The sequence below is a fragment of the Lichenostomus cassidix genome, chromosome 4 (assembly GCF_008360975.1).
Source record: "Lichenostomus cassidix isolate B80296 chromosome 4, HeHo_3.0, whole genome shotgun sequence".
In the NCBI taxonomy this organism is placed as follows: Eukaryota; Metazoa; Chordata; class Aves; order Passeriformes; family Meliphagidae; genus Lichenostomus; species Lichenostomus cassidix.
This window is the reverse complement of record NC_139484.1, coordinates 58,748,462-58,767,843: the sequence shown is the minus strand read 5'-3', so window position 1 is coordinate 58,767,843 and position 19,382 is coordinate 58,748,462. Positions and strand designations below refer to the sequence as shown.

General features: G+C 48.3%; 1 pseudogene; it reads left to right on the top strand.

The window, feature by feature from the left end:
* The first annotated feature begins 4,103 nt into the window (after positions 1 to 4,103).
* Positions 4,104 to 19,382, top strand: part of LOC146438615 (uncharacterized) — a 31,823-nt pseudogene continuing 16,544 nt past the window's right edge.

The following is a 19,382-nucleotide window of genomic DNA, read 5'->3' as shown; positions in this document are numbered from 1 at the left end:
CAGACTATGAGGTTTCTTATTTTTCTGGCCTCTGCCTGCCTGGCTGTGTTAAGAGACCACTGCAAAATTACTTTCATCAGCTACTGTTCGGTCGGTCTCAGAATATTTTTTCCAGATTCTAAAGCAAAATTACAGGCATTCAATGTTAAAGTATTTGAAGAGTGGCATTAAGCAGGGGTGCTGCTGTATTATTTACCATGGCAACTCAGGTTGCTAATTCCTCTTTTTCCTGCATGTGGAAGAGCCAAGACACTCGGAAATGCTCTGCCCCTGATGTGACAAAATGCATTTGAGTTGCACAAAGCATTTCCCTCACCAGAGAAGCCTCTCTGTGACACCAGGACAGGCAGAGCTGGGGATGGCAAAGGTGTTTTTCTGCTGATTGGATGACATGGGATTGCCTGGAGAAATCAGGCCAAAGCATGCATTATCCAGGAGAGGCAGGAGGATCTGGATAACTTCTGCAGAGCAACATGGGTCACTTCTCCAGGGAATCTCTCCCTGGCTTTTGCTTCAAAATGGGTCAATCTGAATATTTCACAGTGGGGGTTTTCATTCTAATGATGTTTTCATGAATGCTTTTCAGCTCAGGTACATCCTGAAAGAACTCCAATGCCTAAACATGCATTAATTTGATTTAGCATCCAGGGGTTTCCTGCTTTCCATGGCTGCTGTCACCACTTGTGGTGCACAGCAGGTTACACAGAAATGCTGACAGTCTTGCTGAAGGAGCCTGCAATGTCCCTGTTCTGCTGAGGTGACACAAGGTGAACCAATTTATTCAAGTTTGGAAGAGCCTCTGAGTCCCAGCCTAGTGGGGAAACTGGTCTTATGGTGCCTAAATATAATTTCCCACTGTTTTGGACCCCAATTTTTTCCCATTATTTCTTCATCCTAAGCAATCTTGGTATCTCCAGCACTTTCCATAATGAGTTTTTCCCTGCTCCTTCTGGCTGTGTCTGCAGTACAGACATGTCCCAGGTATCCTTTGGAGCACATCCTAAGTCTTTCCCCTAATAAACCCCTCTGGAGGTTTGCACTGCATCTCATCCCATTACTGCACACCCAGATCTCCTTTAGGAACACACCTGGACAAGGTCCTGCCTCGTGACATGGGGAATTCCATGGATTGCTGCTGCCCCACAGAATCAGTTCAGTTCCTTCTCCCAAGGAAGGAGGCCAGGGCAGGCTGTTCTGTGGGAAAGAAACACATTTGGCAGAAATGGCATGATAATGTCTGATTATTAGCAGAGACCTCGTTCACTCTGAATTTCTGCTGTGGTTTGTGTGGTGTTCCTGTTCCCTCAGCCTTTGGTGTCTGAGGATTGGGCTGACAGGCTATTCTTAGCCTACTTCAGCATTCCCCTTAGATTTCCAAGCTGTAGGGAGATGTGTCCACAGCCCAACTGTTCAAATTCCTGTGCCCATTTCTCACCCCTCCCTTGCTGCTTTACCTCCTGCTCCAACCACCACCACCATCTTGAGCCTCCTGAGCAGAAACAAGACAGGCAGGAGTTGTCAAATCCTATGAGATCCATCAAATCTTGGATTTTTCCTTTCAGCCAGAGCCAATCACACATCCCTGCCTGATAGGTGGTCCTGCTCCTGCAATCTGTCCCTTCAACACCAAAGCCTCTCCCAAACCCTTCTCCTCTCACCCCTCCTCTCATCCCCTCCAGATATTGACTCAGCTCTTCTTGCTCATTTCCCTTCATTTAATTTCTCCTCTTTCTATTCTGCCTTTCATCAATCCTTAAAAGCTCATCCCCTCTCCTGCCATCTCCACCACATTTGTCCCTCGTGGTCACACCTGGCACATCAGTGACATCTCTCCCACCACACTCCTGAGCTCTTGGCTGCTTTGCCATCCTCAAGCATCACAATCATCTGCCCAACAGGCCCTGACTCGCACTCCATATCCAATTTGGGAAGAATTTCTTCATGGAAAGGGTTGTCAGGCATTGGAATGGGAAGTTCCTGGTGGAGTCCCCATCCCTGGAGTGTCCAAGGAATGCCTGGATGTGGCACTCAGTGCTCTGCTCTGGTGGCAAGGTGGGGATTGGTCACAGGTTGGACTCGATGACCTTGGAGGGATTTTCCAACCTTAATGATTCTGGGATTCTGGGATCTCTGCTACTGCCATCCATCTCCCCATGTGGCCTCAATCCTGCCAATCCAGCATCCTTCCTCCCACTCTTCCCCCTTCCTCAGCAGACCACTGCACTTCCAAAATCCATTTATCCCAAGCCACACCCCATTCCCACCCTTCTCCACCCCCTTTCCTCCACTCCTCCTCCACTGCCTCCTCCCTGCCACTCACCCACCTCATCCCTGCCCTTCCCAGCCCCAGCTGGAGCCTTCCTGCTGACAAGCCACACAAAGCCCTTTTACATCACTCCCCGTGGTGGTGGTGGTGGCCAGGAGGGACTTGCTTGGGACACAGGCAACAAAATCCTTCTTTCTGGGCTCTCAATCCCCACAGCCCCAAGAGCACGACCAAGGGAGAGCTGTGAAAGGAGCTGCCCGAGTTCCAGAGGCACCCCCAGCCCACGATGTGTAATGCAGGATGAATGCCCCAGGCCCTGGAGAATGAAAGGCTCCTTGCCAGCCCCACACAGCCCAGCCCTGCACAATGAAGACATAATTATGGCTTCAGCGGCTTGGCTTTGCTTTGAGGTTCGCACCAGTGGTGAAATGTTGTTCCATGCTGACCTCGGGGAAGCAGATGATCTCATGAGCTCAGACTGCCCTGGCCACGCTTACCAGGGAGAGAGATGATGGAAATGGGAGAGCTCAGAGTTCCAGTCCTCTTCAACTGGGCTGAGGAGGGAAACCTCTGTTGTGCTGGGAGGGTGGGGAGGCTCTGGCACAGGGTGCCCAGAGAAGCTGTGGCTGCCCCTGGATCCCTGGAAGTGTCCAAGGCCAGGCTGGACAGGGCTTGGAGCAACCTGGGATAGTGGAAGATGTCCCTGCCCATGGACACAGGATGGTCTTTAGTGTCCCTTCAACCCAAACCCAAACCATTCCATGGTTCTTTACCTTGACCTCTGGAGCATCCTGCTTATTCCTGGGTTTATTTGCTAAGGTGCAGATCTCCGGCTGTAAATTGAATTTTCCCCTAGGCTGGGAAATTCGACTTTCCCTCTGCACAGGGATAGAACCAGGAGATGGCTGCAGCCCCCCAGCAGTGCCATTGCAAGGTATCATTCCCAAAATATAACACAAGTCCCCTGAGCACCACAGCGCTGTGTTCCCATCAGAGGATGTCTCCACTAGGAAACAGTCCCTGCTCAGCACCCAGTTCTCGTCTCCAGCTGCCCACCCACCCCTCACACCAGCAGCCTCTTCACCACCATGGTGTTAAACAGACACCTCCTAAATCCTCACCCAGGATTTATTCCTCCCCAGCTCACACCACAAGTGTTTGTGCAGACAGTCTGTTATCTTCCAGGACTCTCCTCCTTCCCTGTTATTCACACCAAACACGCCCTCTCGGTTCAACCAGGCTCTCAAAAAACAGCACATTAGGCTGGGCTGAGTGTTGAGTAGCAAATTAAAGAGGGGGAAAGCCTCTCCTCTGGCCCTGGGGACGTGGAGCAACGTGGTCTGTGATCACAGTCTGCCCCTTACTGCAAGAAAATGATATTTTTTTCCATATTCCCTGCAGGTGACAGGCCCTGACTTTTGCTGTGCCCTGCAATGTTTCCAGACTTTGTTAAGGAGAGCAGGAGGTGGCACAGACCAGACCAAAACCTGCTGAGGAGATGAAACCAATTGAATGATCATCTGACAGTTTCCTTTTCCATCCTTTTCCAATCCATTTTCCATCCTTTTTCATGGCATTATAGCTTTTTAGTGGAATCCGGATTTCTGTTGGCCAGCAAAGACTCTTGGTTTGGTTTGGGATTTTTTTTGTGGGGATTGGGGGTTTTTCATGGTGGTTTTTGGTTTGGGTTTTTGGGGGTTTTTTTGGTTGGTTGGTTTGGTTTTTTTGTTGTTGTTTTGTTGGATTTTTTTTTTTTTTGGTAGAATAAGTATCCTCTAACGTCATCATATTACTTCCTCTCTGTCTTTCTTTCCATTTCAGTCCATCTTCTTTCACCATGGAGAGGAGGAAGAAAACAGAGGAATCCAAAGATGATGACTCTGTTGGGATGAAATTCCTCCACGACCTTGCCAACCACCTGGCTTGCCCAGGTCAGCCATCATTACATTTACTTGATGGTCATAATTTATGGTGAATTCCAGCCTTCTGCAGACCATTCAGTGAGTCCTAATCTTTTTTTTTTTGCCTTGTTTCATCCCAAAGTATTGCCTGGAGACAGGAGTTTGAGTCCAGCTTCCTCTGCTGTGGAAGGATCCTGAAAAGCAGGATGGTGAATGTGCTGCATGACAACAGTCAGAGTTTACTAATCCAGTCCAGGCAACCCCAGTTTTGTTTCTAGGCTCAGCATTTGTTTCCAACTCTGCCCTGAAAGGCATGTTTTGTTGTAAACCTTTTTTTTTTTTTTTTTTGTTTCTTTATATGACATTCAGGGATTTTAAGAGACTACAATTAAACCCAGCTTTTACCAACAACAAACTATTTCCAACAGCACGTTCAGATACTCCAGCAAACATTCCCCAGCTCCAGTCCTCCTCTCTGGCTGCTTAAATTGACTCTGAAAACAATGCATTTGTCATGGTAAACCATTCACAAGCTCTTCCCTTTCCATGGATTTCGGTACCCAAAGAACCCCCCACAATAACAGCATCAAACTCCCAAAAACAAAGTGGACTGAACACAAAATTTTAAGCCCATCAGCCCAACGAGCACATTTCCTGACAAGAAAACACTTTTTCTTTCCCACCAACTTCACATCTAAACTCCCCAGGTTGGTGAGGAGGAAACCATGGTAACTGGACAGTTTAATTGGATGTGTGTTGGCTGGAGAGAATGGGAAAGATTGCAAAATTGGTGCTTGGGAGTCTACATAAACATGGCATGGTTTGGAAAGCCCACAGATTCTGCTGAAGGGGAATGTGATGCAGCACATCTGGCACGGGGGTGTCTCCTTTATGTAACACAGAGCCAGAGTGGGTCAGGAGCTCTGTAAGAAACACAAATCAGCCACTGCTGGCTGCTCCATCAGCGAGCTGGAGCTGGGACCAGAGTGGGAAACAAATATTAGGGAATTTTCCCAGGTATTCTGAGCACTGCTTGATTCCCAGCAAGGAGGAGCAGAGCACTGGGCAGCCCCAGCACCTCAGCTCTGTGGGATCAGAGTGTGGCCAACAGGCAGCAATCCTGCCACGATGTGTTTTGATTGGCTCAAACAAGAAAAAACTAATAATAAATCTGTTTTAAAGTGCTGTCTGCTCTGAAGGAGGGAGGTTTTTAACCTGTCCTGTGAAGTAGCACTGGCATTCTTAAAAGCAGCAACTCCTGAGACGGTTTAGGACAGGAGTGGAAATCCCTTTGAGCAGATTTGGTGAATGAGGTCTCCCCTGAGCATCAAGGGGGTTACTGGAGAGAGGCGGCTGATCTTTCTCTTCTCCAGATTTAAGGTGGTGCCAGGGTGGCCAACGTGTCCAGTTCTCTTGAAGTTTTTTGTGTATTTGACCACCAGACAACCTGGTCTAGTGGAAGAGTTTCCTGCCCATGGCAGGAGGTTGGAACGAGATGTTCTTTATGGTCCCTTCTGACCCAAACCATCCTGTGATTCTGTGACCTCGAATTTCCCACCTCTGCAGGATGACCTGACAAGCTTTGGGCTGACTTAGTGCTCTGCCCTTCCTTCTTCTAAATTTCTTCTTTTCCTTCTCTTTCCTTTTGCTCAAATCACAGGTTTCAGCTGCTCTTTCTCAAACTTTCTCACTGAATAATGCCCTACTGCCCACTCAGCTGAAATTCAACATTTACCCATCACTCGACCGTTTTCTGCTACAATTCTTCAGCTTTTTGGGTGCTGTTTCCCTTCTTCCCATAGCTGAGAACAAACCCACAAAGAGGGATGAGAATGCTTCCACAAGACAAGAGGAAACGACCTCAAGGGGAGGTGGTTCAAGTTGGATATCAGGAGGAATTTCTTCATGGAAAACGTGGTCAGGCATTGGAAGATGGTGGAGTCCTCATCCCTGAAGGTGTCCAAGGAAGGACTGGATGTGGATCTGGGCTGGTTGAGAAGGCTGACAAGGTCAAGTTGATCAGTCCAAGGTTGGACTTGATGATCTTGGAGGTCTTTTCCAACCTCAATCATTCCATGATTCTGTAGAATCGTTTAGTCTGGAAAAGACCTCCAAGCTCACCAAGCCCAAGCCCTGAAAAAAGGTGGGAAGAAAAGAGATCTGGCCACTCCAAGAAGATGAACCACAGCACACCCCTGACCTTGACACGAGAATCGAACCCACCCTCCTTCCAGGATATCCCAGAGGTGCTCAGCCACCCTCCATCCCTCCCATGCCTCTTGGGGAGCCGTCGGGAAGGAGCCAGAGCACTCAGAGCCAAGCCCTGCGTGTTTGGGGAGTGAGCAAACCCTGCTAAGTGAGATCTGCTGTGCTGTTTGTGTTGCTAAAGAGCAGCACATGGGGCACGGAGTCGCTCGGCTCGGCCGGTGGGTGAGCACAGGCTGGAGCCCAGCTGCATTTCGAAACACGAGACGTCAACAACGATTTGCCAACGAGAGTAAAAGTAAGTGGCTCTCAGCAGAGGCTGTAAACAGCCTTGCACGTTGGATGTGGAACCAGAGGGCCATTAGCCCTGTTATTGATACCCCAATAATCGGAACCGGGGGAATCACTGCCAGATTGCTCTGCTCCACGCCTGGCCTGGAACATCCCTGTCTGGTAAAGGCTGCTCTTCCCTTCCATGCCATTGGCAGAAATTGCCTTTTTCTGCTGTCTCTGGTGCCTGGGTTGGCTTCTCCATGGCAGTTAAAAACTCATTGGGAGATCTTATTAGATATAGAGTGAATCTGAACTGAGTGGAGGCATTTGATATCCGTCAGCGGAGGATCTGTGCCGTGACAGAGCGGGATGAGCCTTTCCACAGTGAGGCAGCTTTGGAGACAAATGCAAGCCTTGCAAGCACTTCCAGGTGCCTTCTGCCTGAAATCCCAGCACTGCAGCATTATTTATCCTTGCCCTGGCTGTACAGGACAGATGGGCTTCCCAAGACTCATCAGTCTGTCCGTGAGAGTGAGAAGAAAGAGGGAATTCCACAAAGAGGTGTTCACCTCCACGTGCCACAGCTGAAGATGACCCTGGAGTAGAGGGAGTTGCTGACCAGCCCTGAATCAGAATAACCCTCCTTTTGTTACCTTATCCTCCATCTTTGAACCCCAGATCTTCCCATCCAAGTGTGGAAACCTCCTCCAAGTGTGGAAACCTCCTCCCTGCCGCTCACCTCTCCCTCCCTGCCGCTCTTTCATTTCCTGATTCCCTCTGTTTTTCCCTTCGCTTCAGGAGGTGCTGACAGCCGTGGAATCAGAGCAGAGAGGCAAAGGCTGCTGACAGGAGATGTTCAGCTGATCTGAGGCCACCAGCATGGTGCACCTCAAGGGATGCTGCTTCTTCTGCAGGTTCTCCCTCAGAGCTGGTGCATTTCCAAACCTGGCCGAGAGCACAGGGAAGTGGAGGGATACAGATGCAGGCAAAGGAGCAAAGACCAAATTTTAATTAAAGCCACAAAGTAGAGACAGGCACAGACCAGCAAATCCCAGAGCTTTAAGCAGTGGGGAAATCTCACACAGATTTACTTGGGACCATGCACAGCCCTTTTTCAAAATAGCTTGTTTTTAATCCTTTACGGCGGGACTTCAATTAAAGAAGAAAGCAAAGTAAACAACAAACCAGAAATGGCTGAGGATTATTATCTGAGGAGAGGGAGATCTGCACAAATGTTTCTCTTCACCACGAGATGAGATGTTTTCTTTTTTCTGGCTTAGAGGGCAAAGCAGATTAAAGAGAAGCCACCTATTTCCCATGAGAATAAGGCAAAACCTCACCCCGTGCTGAAATCCCAAGGGCTTGGTTGTCTCAGTCCCCGTTTAGCTCCTTTAAAGTCCTGTTCAGCACCACAACGATGTTGCATCAACAATTAAAGCACAGACTCTGCATTTCCTTGGACTTTGTAGCTCCCAGTTAATACAATCCAACTCGCAGCTCCAGGGAGATCTGGGCTGCAACTGCACAGGGTGAAAAAAATGGCCTTGAAGGCAATTCCTGTGATGAATCAGGAGGAACTTTTTTTAAACAAATGATGACGTGTCCAAAAATTGTATTTTTACACTCCAACCTGACCCCACCTTCCTACCTGAGCTTCCTCACCTCACACACATAAAACCCCCTGGCAGCTTTCTTGGGAAATTGGGAACTAGGACTTAACAGGTCAGTCCCCAAATCCTTCTCAATTGCTGCCTCCCAGGAAATATTCCCCAACATCCTTACCTGATATTTTTTGGAATAGTGGTGCTGAAAAAACCCATGTTTAGGCCATGAGTTTGTATTCCAGGGTATTTTCTGAGGCCAGTCTTCTGCACAGTATCATGGGATGCTCTGCAGAACACCAAAAATGAGGAAATTTGTCCCATTCCCTTTATAAATGGGACCTTCCCATGCTGCCACTGGAACTTCTCAGGAATACTAGGACCACTCTACAGATGTTGTGGAAGTCATGGAATCATGGAATGGTTTGGGTTGGAATGATCTTAAAGACCATCCAGTTCCACCCCCTGCCATGCCTTCCACACCTCCCACTATCCCAGGTTGCTCCAAGCCACATCCAACCTGGCCTTGGACACTTCCAGGGATGGGGAATCCACAACCTCTTTGAATAACTAAATGTTGCCAAAGTCCAAAAGGTCTCATTATTATTATTTTTTTTCTGATGCTTTCCTTCTAGATTAGAAGTAAAGCAGAACAAGACAGACAGATGATTGTTGAGTGGAAGAATTTGAAGAACTAAAGTTGGTTAAAAACCCACAGATGATTATTTATTTATTTTCAGACCTGAGCTCAGATTATTCCCTACACATCCAGAGAATATTATCACATTTTCTTCCCCTGCCATGTGTTTTCCCTTCACTCATCCCTCAGCAGGTGCACTCTTGCTCAGAAAAGGCTTTTCAGTCCCCAAAACATGCAGCAGAAAGGGATTTTTTTCCCCAAAGCCACATCTGCCCTGCATCTCCTGCTGACAGCAGCCTTGCACTGCCAAACCCTGGGGGATTCTACCCATTTTCAGTTAAACCCACCCTGACCCCTGGGCTGAGCTGGCTTTGCCACCCCAGGAGGGTGAAAGGGTTGTGCCAGGAATGAGGATCAAGGAAAATCCATTCATTTATTCCTCCAGCCTGAAGTATCCAAGCCCCTGTGGCAGACAGGGTTCTGTGATCTAACAGGAAAGGCAGAACCTCAAGCTGCACTTGCTGGATTCATCATTCATTCACAGAAAAGAAAAATTAATAAAAAGTGTGATTTTCCTGCAAGCGTTCAGCCTGAATAATTAAAATCTGGGGGTGTCCACAGCATGGAGGCCACGGGAGCACCCTGCCTTGGACTTTCTTACTTTAATTTAGAGATATCCATTGCAGGGGGGACACAGACCCCAGGGGCTCCTGGCTCTGCAGCACAGATGTCACAGAACTCTCTGTCCTCCACCCCCAGTGTTCAGCAGGTGCCCAGGAGGGTGAGAAAGCCCTGGTGAGAAAAGCACAAATTCATCAGTGACCTGTTAATGAACTGACAGCCAGCCAAGCTCGTCCCCTTATCTCTCAGCACACAAATGAGGCTGGTGAGACAATTCTGAGACAATTCTGCCTGGGAGTGGGCTTCATTAATGCCCAGATCCGGGAGGAAGGTATCCAGGGAAATAGAAAATATAAATTCGTGATTGCGTCTGCATCTTTCCCACCCGGGGTGACAAGATAAACCTCAGCTTGTGCCTGAAAGATTTTATAGTACAAAAAAAAACCAAAAACCCAGAGATGGAGCAAAGTTCTTCCGTCCTGGGGATTCTCACAAACAGGTCAGAGGGAAGAAAATACCAATTAAAGGAAATTCAGTGCTCTGAAAAATTCAGCAAGTCTTTCCTGACTCTCATCTCACCTATAACAAGGGGTTTCTGACCCTGTAAATTGGTTCATTTCCCATTGAACATTTTACTTGCATCTGACACACACACATTTAATATTTTCTTCTCATTCTCAGCTGCCTTGTGGGAAAATTTATCTTCTAGGGAGGTCTTAGTGTAAGTCTAGAGTTGGTCTAGAAAGGCAGGAGCAACATTTGGCTTTGTTCATTAAGGTGGAAATAAAAGAGGAGGGATTTAAGTGAGACATTGGGAAGGAATTCCTCCCTGTGAGGATGGGGAGGGGCTGGGATGGAATTCCCAGAGAAGCTGTGGCTGCCCCTGGATCCCTGGAAGTGTCCAAGGCCAGGTTGGACATTGGGGCTTGGAGCAACCTGGGATAGTGGAAGGTGTCCCTGCACAGGGTTGGAGCTGGATGATCTTTAAAGTCCCTTCCAATCCAAACCATTCCATGATTCTATGATTCTATTTAGAATTCCTTCCCAATATCCCATCCATCCCTGCCCTCTGGCACTGGGAAGCCATTCCCTGTCTCCTGTCCCTCCATGCCTTGTCCCCAGTCCCTCTGCAGCTCTCCTGGAGCCCCTTTAGGCCCTGCCAGGGGCTCTGAGCTCTCCCTGCCTCCTTCCCTTCTCCAGGGAACATTCCCAGCTCTCCCAGACTGGCTCTGGAGCAGAGAGGCTCCCACGGGATTCAGTCCTGTGCATTCACCCAAACCTCACTCCCTGTGCTGCTAATCTCCCATCTCATGTTCTTCCAACACATCACATCTCTCTGGCCCTCACACACTTTGGGGGTTGAGCTTTTTCCCATTCCTAAATCATGTTTAAAACGTTCCCATGCCAAGGAACCATCCAGAGCTCAGCCTGGAGCAGTTCTGGCAGCAGCTGCAGCTTTGGTGCTCACTCTGCAGAGAATAGGCAAACCTGTGGCATCACATCCATAAAATCAGCAAGAGGCACAGAGCTGGATCTTCTCCTCCTCCAGAGCACGAGGGATTCAAACTGGATCTTGGACTGGGAACACCAAAATCCAGGTGGGATGAACCCCAGCTGTCATGAGGAAAAGAGCTGCAGCTCAAGACAATCATTCCTGACAGCAGGAGCTGCCAGAGCCTTTTCTCCTGTGCCTCCTTCCCTGATGTGCTGCCATAAACCAGAGTTTTCCTGGGAAGGTGAATTATGAGAGGTGTCCTGTCTGAGAGCCTCGCTGATCTGTTTGCTGGCATCATGCCTGGCACCTTATTTGTTCAATAATATCCCAAAAAAAGAAGATTTGTTTGGAATCTGTGAAGATGATGGAGCCCCAGGTGGTGGACAACACCAGGTTTTGACAGGAGGAGAAGGAATGGATGGGAATTAAATTCCTGGTGGAGTTGAAATGTGAGATTTTGGGCACCTTTTTTAAAACAATATGTATTTTCACTAATACTTTGGACTAAAGGAAGAGCATGAAGTTGATGCTTGCTGTGGGTAGAGAGATAAAAACTCTGCAGAGGGAAGAATTGGAAATTATCAGAAAAGACAAAATGCCTGAGAGCTAAAAGGGGTGGAATTTAATAAGGTATGAGAGTGTGTGCTGAGGGGATCAAACAAAAACTTGGATTGAAAGGGCAAAAATTACAGTTTGGGAATAGTGGAGGAGGAGAAAATGTGGAGATGGGGAATATTTATCTTAAAGAAACTGAGGCAAAAAGAGTCATGCTGGGATGTGAGATGCTCCAGGGCTGGTCAGGAAACTTTGATGGAACTGTGAGACCACAACTGGAGCATCCTGAGCAGTTCTGATGAGATTTATTTTGATAAGAGGCTGAACCCAAACTGCTTGGGGGAAGAGGTGCTGGAGCAGTGCAAGGGTGAGCAGGAAAGGAAACATAGAAGTTTTCAGCCAGACTGGGGGACTTGAAGGAGCTGAAACAAAGTGAAGCATCCATCCTCTCTCTGCAAAGTATCCAGGCTGCCAGCATAGATGGCCATGGATCATCCTAAATATCCAAGACTCAGAAAGGACTTTTTCCCCCAAAACCATTCAGTTCTGTGCCAGCTGGGGTGAGGGTTTGCTCATCCAGGAGCAGGAGGGAGCACAGACACAGCAGGATGGGAATCTGCTCAAAGGGAGAATATAGGCAGGGATTTAATTGGCAGGAATTTAATTAGGAGCTTCCATTGAGGGGAGTGAGGATCCTCAGCTGCTCTCCAGAGCTCAGTGACCACAGCATGACCTGAGGTGCTTTTAGGCAATAGAGCTTTGGAAGGGTCTGGAGCACCAGGAGGGGCTGAGGGAGCTGGGAAAGGAGCTCATCCTGGAGAAAAGGGGGATCAGGGGGGATATTGTGGCTCAGAAGGGTCAGCAATAATCACACCATCAACAAGTGGTGGCACTGCAGAGGAGAGGAGCTGCCACAGCATCCCAACTCACAGCACAGGCAGAAACTGAAAACCACTCCGTTTGTTTTCCTCCTGCCAGGGAAGACAGATGTGCAAACTGAGAACTCCATGGAGAAAAAAAAAAATCCCTGAGAAGAGCTGCTCCAAGCTTGAATAATCCGTTTGGGAAGCAGTTCCCACAGGCAGAGCCACAGCAGAGGACTCCACAGGAAAGGCCACGAGATAGCTCTCTAGGAGTGGCAGGGAAGAGAGATTACAGATATTTCCTCTGTTTGTTGCTCAAACAATGTGAGGAGGCTCAGTTTCACTGCAAGCAGCAGCACAAGTGCCCTCCTTCTGTGCAGGGTGCTCCCTGCTGTCCCTGTCCCTGTCCTGCTGTCCCTGCCTGTCCCGTGGGGAGCAGGATGAGGATGGGGATGGACTGCAGTGGGTTTGGGATGGTTTGTGAGTATCGCTGACTCGGCAGAGGGACACAGAGTCTTGCCGTGGTGACAGCGATGTCACAGCACTGTGGGGTGAGCATCCTACAGCAAACCCCAGTCCCTGCTCTCTGGGATAGTGACAGGAGCCAGGGAATGGCTGGAGCTGTGCCAGTGCAGGGTTAGGGTGCATTTTGGGAAAGGTTCTTCCCCCAGAGGGTGCTGGGCACTGGAACAGCTCTGCAGGCAATGAGCCAGAGCTCCAGGAGTGCTGGGATAACACTCCCAGGATGCCCAGGGTGGGATTTTGGGGTGTCTGTGCAGGGCCAGAGCTTGGACTGGATCATCCTGGTGGGTCCTTCCAGCTCAGAATATTCCATGATCCTATGAAATCTGTCTGTGCCAGACCTGGGGAGATATAAAAACTCCCACCTGAGGAAAGGAGGGAGGAAAACTCTTCACCTCCCACAGGAAGAGCTCTCCAGCTGCCTTCCCAGCTTCTCCCACACCTTCCAGCTGAGTCAAACACGTCTGTGCTGCTTCATCCTACCTTTTTCTCACTCCATCTGTGGTGCCAAACCCCTCTGACCCTTGCTGCCCACACGCCCTGCACAAGCAGCTACAAACCATCACAGGCTGGAGCAGAGCAGGAATCCCTGTCAGAATTCTCTGTCAGAAAGCCTCAAGGGAAAAAGAAATAGCTGGGAAAAGGTGGTGCTGAGCAGAAAGGTGGTCAGGTTGTCCTTCCTCATTCTCCCAACTTGACCCATGGCCACATCTGGTGGCTGGAGACACCACTGGACACCAGGGGTCAAGAGCAGGAGAGAAATCCAGGTCCCACTTAGCAAAACATGCCTGGAGGGATTTAAGAGCCCTGTGGATGTGGCACTTGGGGACATGGTCAGTGGTGGCCTTGGCAGTGCTGAGGGAATGGTTGGATTTGGATGATCTTAAAAAGGCTTTTCCAACCTGAACAAATCTATAATTCCATATTTCCCAGGCATTTTCCATAGCTGTAAGTGTCTTTATAAGGTGGAGGTGCTGGTTCTCACCTCAGGTGTTGCCTGCAAGGCTTGGAAATGCAGCACTGTATCAAAGTCAGAAATACCTTGGAGCCTCCATTCATTTCCCTGTCTGTAGGGAATTACTCTGCTTTATACATTTATAGAATGGAATCATGCTGCTTTATACATTTATAGAATCATGGAATGGTTGGGGTTGGAAGAGACCTTAAAAATCATTCAGTTCCAATCCCCTGCTATGTTCAGAGACACCTTCTACTATCCCAGGTTGCTCCAAGCCCTGTCCAGCCTGGCATTGGACACTTCCAGGGATGCAGGGTCAGCCACAGCTTCTCTGGGAAATCTGTGCCAAGGGCTCCCCACACTCACAGGGAACAATTCCTTCCTATTTCTTCAAATTTCCTACATTAATTGCTCTTTTTTCATCCCTGACTATGATTATATGAACTTAAGCCAAGTTTTTTTTTCCAACCCCCCCAAAAAAGGGACTCAGTCACACCTGGGCAGTTTCTTTGGCAATAAAATGGGCAGAAAATGGACAGTCTGATCTGCTGGGGGTGTGAATGAACCTCACAGCAGAGGTTCCATGGGTGCTGCAGGTTTATCAGGATTGCACCTTCTCGGGAAAATGACGGCAAGGCTAAAAATTTCTCTGGAAATCAATCAATTTTTCAGGAGAAACAAAAAAAAAAAAAAAAAAAAAAAAAAAAAAAAAAAAAGAAAAAAGAATTGCACCTAATGATCTGCGTGGGACAACAGCTGGGTGCCAAGTCCACCTAGGATTTCTCCTGCCTGCCTCCCACTCCAGCTCCTCATTTTTCTGCTTTTCTTTTAGCCTGCTATCAGTTTTCCACAATATTGCAAGCAGCTCCTGCTCTAATGAAACATCTTATCTGCTTGCTTGAGGTGTGTCTCGCTGCTGGGAGTTGTTTGACATTTTGAATTAGATGGTTAAAGAAGCTGTTTCACTCCATGTTAATTAGACTAGCAGCTGCTTGTGGTAGTTTTTTTTTTTTTAATACAACACTGAGAGTAAATTAAAAGAAAAAGATTTTTGTCTCACTTAGAGCAGCTCAACGTGCAGCTTTTGAAATAGCTGAGAAAAAGATTTCTGGTGTTTTATTCCAGCATTCCTGTTTTCTTAAGATTTGGTAATTCTGAATCACTGTTTTCCAGAGAACTGAACTTTCCAGTAAAAAGGAATGTCTGCGTTTTGCCTGGTGGTAATTGCAATGCACAGGCACTGCTATTAATTTTCTTATCCTCCAGGGATCCCACAGATTACAATGGGGTTTAATGGGTCTGTGGAGATCCATGAAGAATAAGAGTTATGATTACAGAGCTGCTGGTTACACCAGCAAGGATAATCAATCCAATAAATAGTCCTGGGGTGAGAACATTGGATCCACAGCTGATGCCAGCCAGGATCAGACCACTGCTTTGAAGCATCAAATACTCACACAGTCCTCCTAAAGTGGGGGAAAAACCTTGGAAAACAGCATCTGTGGGTGACCACAAATCCTGCAGGAGCCAGCATTAGATATCAGGAAGAAATTCTTCTTTGGACAAGAGTGACAGGACACAGGGAATGGCTTCCCAGTGCCAGAGGGCAGGGAGAGATGGGATATTGGGAAGGAATTCCTGGCTGGGAGGGTGAAGAGGGGCTGGGCTGGAATTCCCAGAGAAGCTGTGGCTGCCCCTGGATCCCTGGAAGTGTCCAAGGCCAGGCTGGACAGGGCTTGGAGCCACCTGGGATAGTGGAAGGTGTTCCTGCTCATGGCAGCTTTAACATCCCTTCCAACCCAAACCATTCTATGATTCCATGATGATTCCATGATGATTCCATGATGATTCCACGGTGATTCCATGATTACAGTCCAAGCACAGCCAGTGTCTGCTGTGATGGCCAAGCTCCTGTGGAAGGGTATCTTTTCCCTTGACCCTTGCAGAAGGCCTGGTTACTTCTCTCAGAGCTTTCTCCTGCCTTGCTCCCTCTTTTTCCTCATTGTGCCAAGGACAGAAAATGCCCATTTTCCTTGTAAAGTCCCCTCTGAGCCCAACCAAGGCTTAAAATCCAGGCTTGCTGTCTTTCAAGCCCAATCTTGCCTTGAAATCCTGTTTATCTCTCCCCTCCCCTCCAGTCTGCAAGGAGAGTTCATTTGTTCTTCCCACACTCTCCCTCCTTGCGAGGCAGGGATGTGTAAAAATAAACAGCAGCACATTTCTGTGCTAGCAGCCTGTCCTGGCTGCTCTGAGTCAGGGAGGGTGAAGTGGAGACAGGAATCAGTGTAAAACCAGCAGACACAACGTGGTGACATGGCCAGGGCAAGCTGGGAGGTGACTTTGGTGTCACACCGCTGGTGGCACCATGTGGTCTCTTCTGCTGGTGGTCACAGCCCAACTCCATGCCTGGGAATCTCTTGTGGGACCCACATGGTCCTTTGACAAACAGACCTCGGGGGATTGAAGCTTTGGTCAATAATTTTTTTCCCACCTTCGCCCCAAAAATTACATTTGGAAATTTTTCAGGGCTGAGGAAATGACTGGACACCTAGGACATCTCGTATCTTTTGGGATACCTCTTATGATGATGTTCGTGGCTTTGAATTAAATTAGAGATTGGATGTTGAGATTAGAAATTACGAAGGAATTCCTCCCTGTGAGGGTGGGGAGATCCTGGCACAGGTTGCCCAGAGAAGCTGTGGCTGCCCCTGGATCCCTGGAAGTGTCCAAGGCCAGGTTGGACAGGGCTTGGAGCAACCTGGGACAGTGGAAGGTGTCCCTGCCCACGATATCATCTTTAAAATCCCTTCTATACCTCATCCCACAGGGTAGAAAAGCATGGAAAAGCAGCAGGAATCACATTTTCTCTAATTCTTGGCCGTTCTTCCTGCTACTCCAACACCCTCTAAACAAAAAGGTCACTTCCATTGTTCCTTCCCTTTGCTCTGACAGCTCAGGCACGGTGACACCGGGCCAGCTCAGTGATGTCAATTAAAGACTTGTCCAGGCTTCAAAGCCTTCAGTGTCACACTGGTGCCAGGAGCAGGGGACAGCTCTTTGCAGTGTCATTAGGAGCTCGTCAAACACGTCCTTGTCGTCGTGTGGTGCCAGCGCTGAGTTCAGACAGCAGAATGTGCCCAGGCTCTGTGGGACATCTCGTGCTTTTGTTAAAAAAAAAAAAAAATTAAAAAAAGAAAAAAAAAAAAGGGGTTGATTCATTTCTGGTTCAAGAATTCACCTGAAAGAAATGACAAAACAAAGCGAAGACAAACAGAGGAAACGATGACTGAAGAGAATTGTCAAAAGCTCTGTGTCTCTCCTCAGCCAGCAAAAAATAACTATTCATTACGAGAAAGCTCTTGAAAAAGGTCATCAAAGACAGTGATGCATAAGATGAGGAAACCTGGTGACAGAGGTGTCTGATGTGTTGTTCTCTCCATTGTTCTTCAAAATGTACCTTGGCTCCTGGTGAAGGTGGGTGAGCTGAACCCACCAGAGCCCACATTTGGGTGGGAGCGGACAAACCTCTGTCCTTTGTCTGTGGGGTGAGTTTGTGGTGGCTTTCCAGGGCCTGAAGGAGCTCCAGGAGAGCTGCAGAGGGACTGGGGACAAGGCATGGAGGGACAGGACACAGGGAATGGCTTCCCAGTGGGAAAGGGGAGATTTAGATGGGATATTGGGAAGGAATCCCAGACTGGGAGGGTGATGAAGGGTGGAATTCCCAGAGAAGCTGTGGTGCCCCTGGATCCCTGTCAGTGTCCAAGGCCAGCTTGGAAGGCCTTTAATCCACCTGGGATAGTGGAAGGTGTCCCTGCCCATGGATGGGGCTGGAATTAGATGTCTCCAAGGTCCTGTCCAACCCAAACCATTCCATGATTCTGTGATCCAATACATCCTTACAGCCTCAGGCAGGAAAGCAGAAATCCCAGGTTTCAATTTCTTTTTTCATGAATACCCTAAAAAATCCGCTTTAAAATACAGTGTTACACAAACCTCCAACCTAACACATGGTGGAGATCACTTACTCATCTCTTTTTTGTTTATTTGTTTGTTTGTTTACATTTCCTGCTTTCAAACACAGCCCCAGGACACAACTCCTTCCCAGCTGGGATTGCTGGAAACACAGACATGAGCAGCATCCCTTAGACCCTGACCCCAGCCCAGCAGGTTTTTTGTCCCCAGACAGCACAACGAGGTGATCCTGACTCACAAAAAGTGCACATTTTCATGGAACATTTGCAGAATCAGTCATTCAAGCACAGCCCACTGCTGCTTTTCCAAGTCTAGATTTCCCTGCCTGCTCTGGTCTTTGTTTGAAAAGCCATCCCAGACCCACATTAGGTGAAGGTGCTCATCTGGAGGGCTTAAAAACACTGCCTTTGCTTTATTTCCATGTATTCCTCCCCTCTTTCCAGGGAAATTAACTGAAAAAGTGGCTGCTGCCAGGATCTGAAGGGTGAGCAATTCTTTCTTGTCTCTTAAATTCTGGATTCTTGCTGAGCTCTTTGTATTAAAAAAACCCCAAAAATCAGCTCCCAGCGTTTCAGCCAAGAGATTCCCCAAGTTTGGAAGGTTTCAAAAGTAAAAGGAAAGAGTACAATGATAATTATTTTTCATGTGGAGGCTGTAGAACCACCATGCATAGCCTCAGTTGGGAGCCCACAGCTGGTGCCCCTTGGACAGCCCTGATCCCAAATTTCTCGTGGCTCTGCAGAGTTTGTCTCTCTGAAATTCCTCCTTGCTCAGCAAGATGAGCAAAGCCATGGCTCAGAGATGGAGATGTCCAACCCAGCAGGGCACTTTTCCCTCATTCCATGCCCTGGAACCAAGGTGGGCTCAGCACAGCTCTGTTTACCTGCAAACCTGAATCAGAAATTGGCTTTTCCTGTGGCTAACGAGGATGGAATCCACAGCAGCCTCCGCTGGCGTGGGCAGATTTCCTTCCCTGCAGCCTTCATCCTCACCCCTGGAATTTCAAAGCTCTGCCCTCCCTGCCTGCCCACACAGCTCAGCAGCTCATCAAGTCCCTTGTTCTGCTCTGGGTCGCTGCCACAGCCTCTCCTCTGGGCTCTTCCAATGCAAATTTACCTTGGTTGCACTTGCAAAGTGCCTCTGCAAGAGGATTTGTAGCTCCTCGCAGCGGTCAGCTCAAGGCTGGCTGGAGAGGAGGGAAGGAGGGACTGGATTTTGTCACCTAAAGCCTCTGTGTCCCCTCCTGCCAAAAGGAAAAAATGGAGTTGATTCATTTCGGGTTCAAGAATTCCCCTGAAAGAAATGACAAAACAAAGCAAAGACAAACAAAGGAGACAATGAGTGAAGAGAAGTGTCTCAAACCAGGGATCTCCTGGCTCCTGGTTCATCCTCTCCAAGCTGCTGGATCTCCAAGCAAGGAATTCTGTGCTGCTTCCCTGTCTGCCTTCAGGCTGAGGAAAAGCCCCAAATACAACCACAGCAACTTCTCCCTCTGCTTTAAACTCTCCCT